The 14,273-nt window shown below is 36.2% G+C and overlaps 1 protein-coding gene and 1 pseudogene across 1 annotated transcript in view; one reads left to right on the forward strand and one right to left on the reverse strand.

The window, feature by feature from the left end:
• The window catches only part of TAFA2 (TAFA chemokine like family member 2), a 443,544-nt gene that overhangs the window by 141,217 nt on the left and 288,054 nt on the right, over positions 1–14,273 (reverse strand). The gene's annotated exons all lie outside the window — the stretch shown is intronic.
• The window catches only part of LOC118998853 (heterogeneous nuclear ribonucleoprotein A1-like), a 45,334-nt pseudogene continuing 43,768 nt past the window's right edge, over positions 12,708–14,273 (forward strand).

Raw genomic sequence — 14,273 nt, forward strand, 5'->3', positions numbered from 1 at the left:
GGGCTGTTTCCTTTTTTTTTCCACTAAAAGGTAACTTCCATGAGAGCAGCCCTTGTCCATTTATCACTGTTCCAGCAACAGAACAGTATTTACAATGCAGAACAGTACCACATCTTCAATGAAGACATGTGTGTGTTGAATATATAATCATAACAGAATAGAATCGTTTTTAATATTGAAGTTTTGTTACTTCTTTTAATTTAAACAATTAAATTTCTATTATACTCATCAGCTAGGAATGACAACATCAAGAACAGTGCACATATTGGTGCAGTGATACAATATGAAGTGAGAAGAGGAGTGAGCGGGGGATGAGAAAACGGAAAAGTCTAGAATAATCTTTCAAGAAACATGCAGGGAAGGGAAGCAAAGGTAGAGTGGTAGCTGGAGAAATTTTAACAAGATGATGGGGGAAAGCCAGAAGGAAGAGAGAAGGTGAGGGTTCCAAAGTGAGAATAGACTATGAAGATTAAAAGGTTTTGTAAGCATTTATATTCTACAAATCTACATTATTATTACTTCTATAATAAGTTATTTTTATTATTACTTTTAATTTCCACATTTTATAAAGAAACAAGTGTATCTTCCAAAACTAAATCATTCCTTATTTGCTGGTAGGTTATTAGAATAATCTTACTAAATAGGACACCTAGAACCACAAGTTTTACTACATTGTTCATTTTATCCAATAATAACATCCAACTGGATTATTACTTTATTATAGAGATTGTGACTTCATCTAATACATCCAAGTTATTTACTGAAATAACAATTATCTTTGAAGTAGACAGCAATATCAGTATGGTATTAGATAGGTAGATGTTATTAGGTAGATGTTAAGTGGAGATAGATATGTATCAAAATATAAGGGGCTCATGTATGTATGTATTTTGTATATGTAAGAACACACAGTAACAAATTTAAGAGATAATCATGTAACCCTACCAATAATCCTACATTGTGTGTTATATTATACAAAAGCTGAGGTGATCAAGTCTAGTCATTTTTATTACATTTATTCATTTTGTTTTTAGTTTACATTATACACCCAATATCATCACATTATAGTATTCCACACCACACTTAATCATGTACATTATTTGAATTAGAATCTTCCTGTTGAACAATTTGAATCTGGACTTCCCATCTTATAAATTATCATTAAAAGTTTATGGAGTTGGATTTTTATATGTCAGCCATCTGATTAAAGCACTTAGTTCATATTTTCTTGGGTAGCTTTAGAGCAAAGATTGAAAACTAAATCACTTGTCGAAATTTTCCTGAATTGAAACAACTGTTTTAAAATTCTCATCTTTTTTGATACAACATCGTTTCATGATAAATCTACTTTTCGGGTTCCATTTTGTTAAAAAGTTAACCCTGGAGATTTAGCCAAGAAATCTCCATTGATTTCTAAAGATTGACCGGCAGCGAATATAACTCTCATTTAAGAACCACAATTGCCTCCTTTCTTAACCCAAATTTTATATTTCCATTTATTTCCCCACAATACTGCACTTTGGGTGAGTACAAAAGCCCCGGGGTGCTTTTCCTTTATGCTCAGCAATGTACAGTCAAAGTGCTGATTTTATACAAATGCCCTTGCCACCTACAGACTATAATAATAGGAAATAGAAATGTATTGTCATTTAAATGATTTCTCCAGAAGCATACAATATTCTAAAACCCTAAGCGCTAATACCCCAAACAGACAAAACATCATAAGCAGAATAAAGCAATCATTTGAGATTAGGAGAGCACTAGGAAAACAGCTGAAACGATCAGGGCTGAACTAAACCTCAGCGCTGTGCGTTGTTATCACTGCCGAACCATTTACCCTCCTTCTTTATCCCTAAAATGGGAATGTTACCTATTTTCTCATAGAGGAATGTCATTATAATTAACAAGAAGTCATGTGACAGTTCGGACTTAATAGAAGACATATGGTAAATCAGAGGTGTCACTCTTCCTTCAAAGGTCCTCCTATTAGACCATGGGCTTGTGAGCCAAAAATAGCTGCCTGAGTGTGATCCTAGCTTGGTCAAGTTTGCTTAACAACTTGAGCCTTCATGCTCACACATGGAATGCATTAATACTATTACACTGGTAGGACTGTTGTAAGGAATAAATACAATGTGTATAAAGCCTTTAACACAAAGCCAGAATATACACTTACACTGTAACTGTTATTATATAGTATTAGCAATATCTGGAACACAGCCTCCTGGCTAGGCGTGAGTAGGGAATAAAAAGTCTTTGAACAACAAATAAAAGAGCTCATGTGTTTTCATCATGAGTGAAAAATGAACCTACTTTTATGAATCTATTCTAAGTCTATTGAATTAGCAGCTAAGAATGTGAAGCAACAAGGTAAAAAAGAAATAAGATTATTTAACAGTACTCTGATGGCTCTGCAAAGTGAACATTGATACTTGGATATCAGAATAGACATCAAATCTATAAATGTACAGCATTCTAGAATCATTAAGTATAAGAACAAATATTGCTCAAATGCCTCTAGAGATATGTAGAGCACAGCATGATAACCAAAGTTATTAATATTACTATTTATGTTTTTATAGTTTCAAATGTACTGGCCTAAACTGTACTCGTCCATTCAATATATCATTGAATCCTCATAATAGCTCTTAATAATTCTCATAAAAGTAAGTTCTGTTTGTATTAATACTCCCAGATCACATATAGAATCTGCAAAAATAATTTGGAGACAAGTAATAAGAGGCAGAGGAGAGTCTTGAGTCTAAATCTTCTGCCCATTGGCTCAGGTCTCATCACAACAGTGGTTAGAAAATGCTTTGCCTACTCTGTGATGGGTCCCAAAGGTATGGGATGTATTTTTACAGGTGTGCACTTAAAAAGGCTAAAATGAAATTCTAATTTTTAATTATCTAAAATTATCAAAAGAAAATTGCCAAGTTACTGGACAAAGGAAATACTATTGCATCTCATTACTGTGCCCTGTGGACTATATAGTGATCTCTTTTTTTAAGATTTTATTTATTTCTCTTTAGAGGAAAAGGGAAGGAGAGAGGGAGAGAAATATCAATGTATGGTTGCCCCTCATGTATCCCCTGCTGGGAACTAGCCTGCAACCCAGGCATGAGCCCTGACTGGGAATTGAACTGCGATCCCTTGGTTTGCAGGCCTGAGCTCAATCCACTGAGCTACACCAGCCAGGGTGCGATTATTTTTTAAATGGCATGCCTTTTACCATGTATACACACTGCATAATCTGGTAAAGAGTTGAAATATCTATAACCGAGTGTCCATTGTGTACCAGACAACAGCCTGTTGAAATCAGACCTAATGGAACTGCTACAGCCGAAGTGGCAACCTCAGACAGGGTTGTCAGATAAAACACAGAATGCCCATTTAAATTGGAATCTACCTTTTGCTATAGGTTCAGTGAGATATAATTGGCATGCAAAAACACTGTACATATTTAATATATACAAGTCAATGTCTTAGGATGCAAACACCCATGGTACCACCACCACAGTCAAGGCATACACACACATATCAGATATCACACAGATATCAATCACCTCCAAAAGCTTCTATGCATCCCTTTGTTGTCTGTGTGTTGGTGGGTGGCGGGTGGCAGAGGGAGGGGGAGAGTTAAGAACATTTAACATGACATCTACACTCTTAACACATTTTGAAGTATACACCACATTATTAACTACACACACAAGGTTGTACAGCAGATCTCTAGAACCCATCCATCTTTTATAATTGTAACTTCATACCCATCGAACAACTGCCCATTTCTTCCTCCCCTTATCCCCTGGCAACCTCCATTCCATTTTCTTCTTCTCTAACTTTGACTATTTTAGAGATCTCATATAAGGGGAATCATGTAGTGTTCTTCCTTTATGATTGATTCATTTCACTTTGCATGTCTTCCAGGTTCATCCATGTTATCACAAATGGCAGGATTTCCTTCTTTGTTACAGCTGCATAATATTCCATTGTAAGTATATACTACATTTTCTTTATCCATTCATCTATCAACAGACATTTGGACGGTTTTCATATCTCAGTTACTGCTAATAATGGTGCAGTGAACATGGGAGTACAAATATCTCTTTAAGATCTTGATTTCAATTCTTCTGGATCATATGGTAGTTCTATTTTTAATTTTTTGATAAATTTACATACTGTTTTCCTTAGTGGCTGCATCATTTTACATTCCTGCAGAGTCTAAGGAGTTGGTATCCCCCACATCTTCATTAACATGTGTTATCTTTTAACACATGTTTGGTTTTTTTTTAATAATAACTATCCTGATAGGTGTGAGGTGATTGCTCCTCGTCGTTTGGATTTGCATTTCCCTGGTGATTTGTGATGGGAGCACATTTTCATGCACCTAATGACCACCTGCATGTCTTGTTTGGAAAGATGTCTATTCTTTTCAAATTTTTCCCTTGCTATTAGGTTCTAGAAGTTCCTTATATACTTTACAAATTACCCCCTTCTTCAATTTATCTGAAATTCACATTTAACTAGGTGTCCTATAATTTTAGTTGCCAAATCTGTCAACTCTACTCTAGTTTTCAACTATATTATATTAAGCAAGAAACATTGACTTCTATATTGAAACATGCTTATCTAGAGAAAAATAAGCTTAAAATTTCATAGAAAACAGTAGAGACTACAATGAAATCTTCCTTTATTTCATGGTTGAGTATCTTCTACAAGTAGGTCCAAGAAGAGATGTCTGAAAGCTACGTCTTCAATTTGCCTGCAATTCTGCTGGCTAATTTTGAAGATCCTAAATTGTATATTCTGATTGAAAATGTAGCAGATTTAGTCTAGTATGGCAATTAACACCATGAGATTTGAATTCAGCCACTGAATGTCAAGATTTCACTACATACTAGCTGTTAGGGACATGCTGTTTAATTTTCCAAAGCCTCAGTTTCTTCCATTGTATGTGGATAATAACAATACCTGCCTCAGAGAGGTGTTGGGCTGTTAAATGAGTTAATTTATTTTGAAGTTTTAAGCACAGATCCTGACACATAGTAAGCAATCTAGAAATGCTAGCTCTGAATGGGAAGTTATTTAAAATTATTCTGTGATAACCTTCTTTATTCGATAAGGAATAACCAGTTGACTGATCTCCGTTTTTATCTTATAAGAACTACAAGGCATCACGGAGACAACACAAATCTCATTCTTCATTCATATATTCCCTGCTGAGTCATTTCATTACTTTCCAAATAATTGCAGGTAGTTTGAGGGTAGTTTATCTCTCAGGTTTAAATTTTATATCTTTTTGCACTTCAAAATATTAACCTTAAACTATAGTCTTTCTCTGTATTTGTCTTGTATTCAGTGCCCCTATCCTTACCATTTGCTTTTTTCTTTTTAATTATTAACTATTGCTTCCAGGATCTAAATCTGTTCTTCCCCAAGGAAAAAAAAAGATAGTATGATTATGTGGTATAATCAAAATGAGATTTCATACTAAGCCCCTTGTTACAAGCAATGTATGATGTCAAACTATAAGTCATAAGCTAATTTTAGTGTAATGAAACTCAAATTTAAAAAGTAATAAAGTGATTTAATTGAAAGAAACCTAGTGTATACAATTCTATCTCCTCTCCTATAAAAACTTCAGGCACAATGTCCACAGCTACAACAATCTGGATTTACTTGGTCCTACCCTCTTACAGCATCAGTGATGCTCTGTCACACACAGTGGCCAGTGACAGGCGGTAGGAGACAGGCAACGTGTAGACAACCCACAAAGCACCCACTCCTGACTGATACAGAGATGGCTGCATTTCACAACTCTTGGCTGGATGGAGTACCGCTGAATAGAATAAGAAAGAAAACTTTTAGTCCTATGGACCCTTATATAGGTAGCTAAATCATAATCCTAGCATTGAATTTTGTGATTCTTATGGCAAAAAAAAAAAAACAGAGCTAGCTCTGCACACAATATCTAAGTTCCACAGACAGGGTCCATAATGAAACATTTTCTTTCCTTTTTAAATAAAACTTTTATAGTTATTAAAGCAAATAACTTACAGTCATGAAATCAATTCTAAATATTTATCTACTTTATTACCACTGTCACTGGTTACATATTTTTCTTCCTTTTACTTTAGAGCACGTATTTTCTTGGGAAATGAGACCACGAAAGACACCCACTCCACCCCAGCACTTTTCCTTCATGATAGCAAAGGAGCCAAAGAATAAATGAGAATGAGAATGAGAATAAATGAGAATGAAAAAAATTAATCTTTACGGGTTTTAAAAAATATTTTATTTATTTATATTTAGAGGGGAAGGGAAGGAGAGAGGGAGAGAAATATCAATGTATGGTTGCCTCTCATGAGTCCCCTGCTGGGAACTGGCCTGCAACCCAGGCATGTGCCCTGACTGGGAATGAAACCATGATCGTATGGTTTGCAGGCCCATGCTCAATCCACTGAGCTACACCAGCTAGGACTAAGGGTTCTTTATTAGAATAAAATTTGTGGTCCAAGAAGGATACCTATTCTCACTGTGGCTACAGCTACAGGTATGAGGGATTCTTCCCTCCATCAAGTCAGTCATCCAGTATGGCCAGTATGCCATCAGACACTAACTAGGTAACAGCATGAAATCAGGAGACAAGACACCTTTACCAATAAACCATCACAAATAACTTACCTCTCCTCCACACACAGCCTTCTCAGAGGTAAGTGAACTGAAAGGCTAAAATATGAAGGTTTCCCCTCAGGCCCCAAAAGGCACAAACATTAATCCATTCCACCTTACCATCAAAAATTATAAAAGCAAATGAGACATGAAAGGACAACGACACCCACATGTTAAAGATGTGCCATTCTATGTCCTCAGACATAGAGGAAATAAAAAGAAACCAATAAAAAGAGGTTCAAGAAGAGGCTGCTTAATCTAGTTCATTAGAATCTGCCTGCACTTTGTTCTAAGAATAATAGTTTAAGTAATGTTTTGGGACAGCCACGTGTACCAGCATTAACCTCCGAGTACAGCTTCACAATGCATGATGCTGACACCTGTGTTTTTATAACTATAATTTACACACATTCTTTTATGTATTTGATATTTGTACATAATCTCATATACATTGAGTTCCTTGTGAGCAAAAATGGAACATTATCACTGTCTAACATAGTGAAGTACTATAACCAATTCTCAGTTAATAGCTTAAGCAACTCAGAGCTAAACTAAGAAGAAAAGTGGCAACCACTATGTGCTATAAACCCAGGTCCACAGAAAGTTCTGTAATATATTCTTTCAGCCTGTTCCTTTGCAACAAGATGGCAGGTCCTTATCAAAATCTCACTTTTTCAACCCTTTCCAACATCTGGGACTTTCTATCCTGAATAAAATCAATCACAAAATACAGTAAGTCCTCACCTGACATAGGCGGTAAGTTCTGTGACACTAAGCTTAATGACATATAACAAAACCAATTTTACCAAAGGCTAATTGATATGAACAATCAATTAGCTATGGCATCTCATCAGCATTATAAGGAAATGACCTTGAATGAAAAGATGTTATTTGAGGGCCTATTGTATACACCAACTCTACCTTCTCTTTGCCATCAACTGTTTCTTTCCACTCCTAATATTTTGTTTATGAATGAACTTGGCTGCCTCAGTCAAAAAGCAGGTATTATGGTGGCCAAAAAATGTTTGTTTGTTTTTTTATGCAAAATGGCTCTAGTAGTGCTTGTCTTTAACTTCATTCAAAACAAATTTGTTAGATTGTATTGTGACAGCTGTCATACCAGCATGCATTTTTTTAAAAAATGTGTCATATTTGGTGAATTTTAATATAATCATTTTAATACTGAAGATGGAAGGAAATATATAACATTTTGGCATATCACACTTTATTATTTCAAGAAAAGTAAAAACACAAGTGAAACGCAAAAAAGAAAAAAAAGATTTGTGCAGTGTATGTAGATGGTGCTGTGACTGAATGTGTCAAAAGTGGTTTGCAAAGTTTTGCGCTGGAGATTTCTTGCTGGATGATGCTCCACGATTTTCCAGACCAGTTGAAGTTGACAGCAATAAAATCAAGACATTAATTGAGAACAATTAATATTACGCCACGTGGGAGATAGCTCACATACTCAAAATATCCAAATCAATAAAGTTATTGGTGAAAATGAAATGTGTATTTTATTTTATGGAAAAAACTAAACAAACTTTTTGGCCAACCCAGTATTTTCCAACAGTAAGCAATCACGCTGCAAAGTAGCACTCAAGTGGTTATCTGTGCAACTTTAAGAAATTTTCCCAATGGTAATATTGATTAAACTGTGAAATTATGTCCCATGGTGGTAGTAGAAGCCTATTATCTATTTTATTTTTCTTTATTTTTTTGTTGACACTATTACAGGTGTTCCCATGTTCCTCCATCCTTTGCTCACCTCCACCCAGACCCCAGCCCTCCTTCTCTCTGGCCATCGCCACACTATTGTCTGTGACTATGGGTTATGCATATATGAGCTTTGGCTAGTCCCTTCACCTTCTTTCATCCAGTCCCCTCTTCCCTCTCCCTTCTTACAGCTGTCAGTTTGTTCCATGTACCCATACCTTTGTTTCTATTCTGTTCATTAGCTTATTTTGTTCATTAGATTCCACATGTAAGTGAGATCATATGGTATATATTTCCTGGCTGACTTATTTCACTTAGCATAGCAATATCCAGGTCCACTCATACTCTCACAAAATGTAAGATCTCCTTCATTTTTATGGCTGCCTAATATTCCATTGTGTAAATGCACCACAGTTTCTTTAATACACTCATCTACTTGGGCACTTGGGCTATTTCCAGATCTTGGCCATTGTAAATAATACTGCTATGAACTTAGGATTGCATATATTCTTTGGGTGTTTTGGGGTTCTTAGGATATATTTCCAGAAATAGGGCCACTGGGTCAAAAGGCAGTTCCATTTTTAATTGTTTGAAGTAACTCCAAACTGTTTCCCACAGTGGTTGTACAAGCCTGAATTCCCACCAACAGTGCACTAGGGTTCCCTTTTCTCCACATCCTCACAGGTAGTTGTTCTTTGTTGATTTATTGATGATGGACATTCTGACATGTCTGAGATAATATCTCATTGTGGTTTTAATTTGCATCTTTCTGATAATTAGTGATGTTAAGCATTTTTTCATATGTCTATGGGCCCTCTATATGTCCTCTTTGGAGAAGCATCTTTTCAAGTCTTTTTCCCATTTTTTAATTGGGTTGTTTTTCTTCCTGGAGTGGAGTTTTATAAGTTCTTTGTACATTTTGGGAATTAATCACTTTCAGATGCACCACTGGTGAACATGTTCTCCCATACAGTGGGTTGTCTTTTACTTGCTGGTGATTTCCTTTGCTGTGCAAAAACTTTGTAATTTGATATAGTCCCATTTGGTTTTTTTTTCTTTTATTTCCTTTGCCCTAGGAGACCTATCAGCAAAAATATTGCTACAAGAGCTGTCTGCGATTTTACTGCCTATTTTTCCTCTAAAATTTTTATGGTTTTATGACTTACATGTATGTGTTTTATCCATTTTGGGTTTATTCTTGTGTATGGTACAAGTGAGTATTCTAGTTTCGTTTTTATGCATGTACCTGTCCAATTTTCCCAACATCATTTATTGAAGAGACTGTCTTTACTCCATTGTATGCTCTTGCCTCCTTTGTCAAATATTTATTGGCCATATAGGATGGGTTGATTTCTGGGCTCTCTGTTCTGTTCCATTGATAAGAATAAATGTAACCAAGAGGGTAAAAGAACTATACTTGGAAAACTATAGGACACTGAAGAAAGAAACTGAGGAAGATACAAATAAGTGGAAGCATGTACCATGTTCATGGAAAAGAAGAATTAATATCATTAAAATATCCATACCACCCAAAGCAATCTATAGATTCAACACAATTCCTATTAAAAATGCCAATGGCATATTTCACAGATCTAGAACAAATATTCGAAAAATGTATATGGAACCTAAATCTTTTTAGAAAAAAAACATTCAAAAAATACCTCAAGTAGAAGAAAGTCCTGCAGTAGGAGGACAGGTAGGAGTGGCCCACACTGTAGCCACTGTCACTTCATGTCTGCTGGAAACCACTGAACTTACTTCTCCCCTATGCATATGCTCTTACGTCACTGATGGTAGCCAGATTTCAGGATTTATCAGAGAGAACGCTATATAAAACAGCTGTATCGGATGCCACCACAGTTTTGTGACAATTTACCAACAACCCCTCAGTTAGCACTGTTCTTGCCATGCACGTATAATGGATATTTTGGTGCTCTGTAAAGTATTCCACAAATTAGACTTATTACCAAATCATACTAAAATAGGTAATATTGTGAACAGATAAGCACCATGATGTGTATGTGCAGTATATTATTCAGTGTTAAGAATGAATAAAATTCTGATACAGGTTACAACATGGATAAACCTTGAAAACGTGATAGGTGAAATAAGTCAGGCACAAAAGTAAAAATGTTGTATTACTCCACTTATATGAGATATTTATAATAGACAAATTTCTGTCTCTATAATAGAGACAGAAAAATAGAATAGAGATCACTAGGAGCTGAGGGAAAGAACCAGAGCATTATTGTTTGATGGGTATAGAGTTTCTGTTTGGGATAACAAAAAAGTTCTCAAAATGTACAGTGTTGTGATTGCACAATATTATGAATGTAATGAATTCCACTGAAACTATTAAAATGATAAATTTTATGTTATGTGCATTTTATCATGATAAAAATTTAAAAAGCAACATGGCATGAGACATAATGAGAATGGCTCTGCTCATCAGCTCTGTCATAAAACCTATATTTATTTTCTTCATGAAACTTAACAATATTTGAAATTATACTGACCTGTTTATTATCCCTCTCTCCCCCTACTAGAATAAATTTCTATAATAGCAGGAGCCTAGGCTTTCCATTTCAATACTTTATCTCCAGCACTTAGTATGCCTTATTGTCACAGAGTAAATGTAGAAGAAATGTTTGTGGAGTAAATGAATTAATAAATAGAAGGAATAATATACATGTCTTTTTAATTTTAAGTGCATAATTGTGCACTTTTTTTCTCAGGTCTGATAACATTTAATGCCTTCGTACTTTGTAGGCAGAAGGATACTTTCGGCTGTTATCTACTTTGTATGTAAGTCCTGTGTCTGCAACCAAACTCCAAGCTCCCAAAGAAACCAAGTGCTGTTGCTCCACTTCTCCATAAAATATTTCACCTTTGCAAAGTGCCCTATGGCATACTAAGAACTTTCATACCCATAATCATGTGTGATATACATGACCATGAGGCTGGCACACATAAACATCCCCATTGCAAAGATTAGGAAACAAGTTCAGAGAAGTTAAATGACTTCCTCAAGGTCAAAGGTAGTTAAGTAGAAAAATCCAGAACTCAAAACCAGGTCTTCTAGCTCCAGGTCAAAAATTCCTTCCATTAAAAGTTTGATAATGAAAACAATGATGCTAATGCCATATTTTCCATAATTTAAAATAGAACACTTTAAAATATTTCCTTCTATATTTTTTCTGGGCTTATAGTGAAAGATACCTTGACCATGGGTGTTTTTAGTAATGCTCAAAAAGAGGCAAATTATACATGTCTGAAAATAAATTTAGCTAACTATTGGCCAATATAATACTAAGGGGAAGGAGGAAGACAGGTAGGAATGGAGGAAGCTACTAGCTGTTTGGAGCTCTCTGAGGGAGCCCGTAGGGACAGTCAGGCATGTAAGTGCAGAGAGGGTTCAATTCCACCCTCCAGTTCACCCCCAGAACCCGTACAGCCCCAGCGCACTGATGACACATGAAAATGTGAGCCATGTTCCACCATACCTTCCCTTTTCTCTAAAAAGCCAGAAACTCAGAATCATATCCGAAATCTCGCACTCTTTAAATTTTCTCAGTTAATTCCATTATTTTAGCACATTATCCATGCCAAATACAGCCTGCAGGCAGCCAGTTGTGGATGCTGGTCCAATCCAAGCCATCATTCCTCTGGGTAGGCTGTAGAAGAGACAGTGCTGTCCAGTCACGGGCTGTGTGAACTCTGACTTGGATCAGAAGAAAAAAGCAGGAAGGGAGCATGTAAAGCCAAAAATGACTTTACAGGAAATAGTTATTTCCAGTATTTTTCCCCTGTTTTTTCTTTACCCCCATAGACAATTATTCCTAGACTTTATAGGGCTTCAAATGAGTGCTTTTATAACATAATTGTGCTTTATTTTGTTTTAATTTTCATCCAAAGACATTTTTTCATTGCTTTTAGAGAGAGGAAGGGGGAGAGAGGGGGTAAAGGGGGACAATGGGGAGAAGAGAGAGACATCCATCAGTTGCCTCCCATACATGTCCCCACTGAGGATCAAACCCACAACCAGGTATGTGCCCTGACAGAGAACTGAACCCACAACTTTTTGGAGTACAAGACAATGCTCGAACCAACTGAGACACCTGGCTAGGTCTCGAACAACTGTGCTTTATGAGTAATTAAGGACCTTAGACTTGAAGATATCTAATATATGAATGCAACTTAAAACTCACATTACCTTCCATGGGAGAATTCAGAGGCTGAAAACAGAGCCTTCATTCTCCCAGGGACAAGATCTGACGCTGTACATTGGCAGTGGCACATAAAGATTATAACTGGGAATGAGAGGAAGAAAAGAACCTCCTGAGAAGCAGATGTCTCCAGCTAGAAGCAGCAGTCACAGCACACGCAGTTGGGCAGCAGTTGGAAACCGCTGGAAGAAAACACTAAAGCACAAAGGTATAAAAATACCAAAGAAGTCAGCTGGTTCTTTTCAGCTGGTAAGAATAAAAACTACAGAGAACAAAAGGACATTGAGAAGACTGGTAAAAATCGGAAGCTTTAAATAGCCTATGGTTCAGACAAGCTGGAAAATAAGGGGCAAAGGAAGAATGTGAAGAATTAAGTTGCTGTACTGAGTTTTTCTCCTAGCGTAAGGCTGAAAGGACCATTCAGAATTGCCTCAAATCCAGGCTCTCTTACCAAACTCCATAGCACTGCTTCCTTCAGGGGTGCCATCTTTCAGATGCTAAAGTCACTTCAATTTATTATGTGTAGCTTTCTAGCCTTTACAAAGGTATCTGACATGACTGCCCTGGCCAACATTCTATGCTATGTTTATATTCTTTACCAATTATGTGAAACACGGAAAGAATGCTGAATTTGCAGAAAGAATACTTGTATTCAAGTCTTGTTCACATGCTACTGCTTAGGTAGATGGTTTCTGGAGTCATTTCATCTCTTTGAGTCTCAGCTTTTTTTTTTGGTAAAATGAAAGTAATAAAATTCTTAAGTAACTTACAGGGTTGTGTAGATCAAAAGATGTAACCTATATGATAGTCTCTTATAAAATTTAATCCTAATATATTATCAAAAGAGTCAAAGGGGTGTGGCTCAGTGGGTTGGGCATCATTCCACAAACCAAAATGTCACCGGTTTGACTTCCTGTCGGGGCACATGCCTGGGTTGTAGGCCAGGTCCCTGGTTGGGGGCAGATTGGTGGTGATGGATTGATGTTTCTCTTACACATCAGTGTGTCTTTCCCTCTCTTTTGTTCTCCCTCCTCTCTCTCTAAAAAAATAAAATCCTAAATTTAAAAAATAGTTCATCGTCCGATGAAAACTACAGCCTCATCGCCCATTCAAACATCTACTATTACTACAAATACTGGTGATATAGCTCTGAAAATGACAGGCAAGATCCCTACACACATAGCTCCTACATTCTGATTAATATCGTACATTCTTAATTCAAGTGTTGACAATAACATCATAAACAAAAAAATTCATCTTTCAGCTAACAAACTAATTTTTAAAAAGTTTAGGATAATGTATTGCTTATTTTCCATTAATTTCCAGAAAGAAAAGAATGTAATGGCACAGCTTAATCAGATTCAGAAGACACTGAGCCTGAAATTACATAAAGTATTATTTACTATATATGTGTCATTGGTATACAGTGATTACCAAACCGTGGGCACGGATGCACTTGCTATCAGACAAACGTGGGGGAAATGGCTGCTGCTTACTCAAAGTTTGGCTTGGGGAAGTACCAGGTATTCATGAAAAGCAGCTATTATTGAGTGTTTATTTTATGCAAGTCTCTGTGGGGGGCATTATAATACTAAGATCCTCAAGCCCCAGTTCTCCTTCCTTCCTTCAAAGGACTTGTGAGAGAGGCATCAAGTA

The sequence above is a fragment of the Sturnira hondurensis genome, unplaced genomic scaffold (assembly GCF_014824575.4).
Source record: "Sturnira hondurensis isolate 20B ecotype Veracruz unplaced genomic scaffold, ASM1482457v3 Scaffold0014384, whole genome shotgun sequence".
Taxonomy (NCBI): domain Eukaryota; kingdom Metazoa; phylum Chordata; class Mammalia; order Chiroptera; family Phyllostomidae; genus Sturnira; species Sturnira hondurensis.